The sequence below is a fragment of the Triticum urartu genome, chromosome 1A, assembly GCF_056163025.1.
Source record: "Triticum urartu cultivar PI428250 chromosome 1A, HENAU_Tu73, whole genome shotgun sequence".
NCBI lineage: Eukaryota > Viridiplantae > Streptophyta > Magnoliopsida > Poales > Poaceae > Triticum > Triticum urartu.
The window spans coordinates 83,413,774-83,416,360 of NC_141873.1; positions in this window are offsets into that span (position 1 = coordinate 83,413,774).

Consider the following 2,587-nt stretch of genomic DNA (forward strand, 5'->3'; position numbering starts at 1 on the left):
ACAAAAAAAGCGACCTACTGTGACAAACATGTATCATCACGGAAGTGTATTTTTTTTGTAGTGTTAGGTCCAGACTTGGGCTTCTTCACTTGAGCACCAACTTGCTTGTCGTTCTTCTTAAAGTTCCCCTTCTTCCCTTTTCCCTTTTCTTGAAACTAGTGGTCTTGTTAACACTTGATGCTTTTCTTGATTTCTACCTTCATCGATTTCAGCATCACGAAGAGCTTGGGAATCATTTCCGTTATCCCTTGCATATTATAGTTCATCACGAAGTTCTAGCAACTTGGTGATAGTGACTAGAGAACTCTGTCAATCACTATCTTATTTGGAAGATTAACTCCCACTTGATTCAAGTGATTGTAGTACTCAGACAATCTGAGCACATGCTTACTGGTTGAGCTATTCTCCTCCAGCTTGTAGGCAAAGTAATGTCAGAGGTCTCATACCTCTCGACACGGCATGAGTATGAAATACCAATTTCAACTCTTGGAACATCTTATATGCTCCGTGGCGTTCAAAACATTTTTCAAGTCCCGATTCTAAGTCGTAAAGCATGGTGCACTAAACTATCAAGTAGTTAAAATACTGAGCTTTTGTCAAAACATTCAAAACGTCTGCATATGCTCCTGCAATAGTTCTGTCACCTAGAGGTGCATCAAGGACATAATACTTCTGTGCAACAATGAGGATAATCCTCAGATCACGGAGCTAGTCCGCATCTTTGCTACTAACATCTTTCAACTTATTTTTCTCTAGGAACATATCAAAAATAAAACAGGGGAGCTAAACGCGAGCTATTGATCTACAACATAGATATGCTAATACTATCAGGACTAAGTTCATGATAAATTAAAGTTTAATTAATCATATTACTTAAGAACTCCCACTTAGATAGACATCCCTCTAATCATCTAAGTGATCACGTGATCCAAATCAACTAAACCATGTCCGATCATCACGTGAGATGGAGTAGTTTTCAATGGTGAACATCACTATGTTGATCATATCTACTATATGATTCACACTCGACCTTTCGGTCTCAGTGTTCCAAGGCCATATCTGCATATGCTAGGCTCGTCAAGTTTAACCCGAGTATTCTGCGTGTGTAAAACTGTCTTACACCCGTTGTAGATGAGCGTTGAGCTTATCACACCCGATCATCACGTGGTGTCTCGGCACGATGAACTTTGGCAACGGTGCATACTCAGGGAGAACACTTTTACCTTGAAATTTAGTAAGGGATCATCTTATAAAGCTACCACCGAACTAAGCAAAATAAGATGTATAAAAGATAAACATCAGATGCAATCATAATATGTGACATGATATGGCCATCATCATCTTGTGCTTTTGATCTCCATCTCCAAAGTACTGTCATGATCTCCATTGTTACCGGCATGACACTATGATCTCCATCATCTTGATCTTTTATCAACGTGTCGCCACATGGTCGTCTCACCAGCTATTGCTTTTGCAACTATTGCTATCGCATAGCTTTAAAGTAAAGCAACTACATAGCACTTGCATCTTATGCAAATAAAGAGACAACCATAAGGCTCCTACGAGTAGCTGATAACTTTAACAAAACATGATCATCTCATACAACAATTTATATTTCCTCACGTCTTGACCATATCACATCACAACATGCCCTGCAAAAACAAGTTAGACGTCCTCTACTTTGTTGTTGCAAGTTTTACGTGGCTGCTACGGGCTGAGCAAGAACCGTTCTTACCTACGCATCAAAACCACAATGATAGTTCGTCAAGTTAGTGTCGTTTTAACCTTCACAAGGACCAAGCGTAGCCACACTCGGTTCAACTAAAGTTGGAGAAACTGACACCCGCCAGCCACCTATGTGCAAAGCACATCGGTAGAACCAGTCTCGCGTAAGCGTACGCGTAATGTCGGTCCGGGCCGCTTCATCCAACAATACCGCCGAACCAAAGTATGACATACTGGTAAGCAGTATGACTTGTATCGCCCATAACTCACTTGTGTTCTACTCGTGCATATAACATCTACGCATAAACCTGGCTCTGATATCACTGTTGGGGATGATACGTCTCCAGAGTATCTATAATTTTTCATTGCTCCATGCTATTATATTATCTATTTTGGATGTTAATGGGCTTTATTTTACACTTTTATATCATTTTTGGGACTAACCTACTAACCGGAGGCCCAGCCCAAATTGTTGTTTTTTGCCTATTTTAGAGTTTCGCCGAAAAGGAATATCAAACGGAGTCCAAACGGAATGAAACCTTCGAAAACTTGATTTTCTCAACAAACGTGACCCAGGAGACTTGGAGTGTGCGTCAAGAAACAAACGAGGCGGCCATGAGGCAGGGGCGCGCCTACCCCCCTGGGCGTGCCCTCCACCCTCATGGGCCCCTCGTTGCTCCACCGACGTACTTCTTCCTCCTATATATATCCATGTACCCCCCCAAACATCCAGGAGCACCACGAAAACCTAATTCCACCGACGCAACCTTCTGTACCCGAGTGATCCCATCTTGGGGCCTTTTTCGGAGCTCCCAGAGGGGGCATTGATCATGGAGGGCCTCTACATCAACTCCATGGCCTC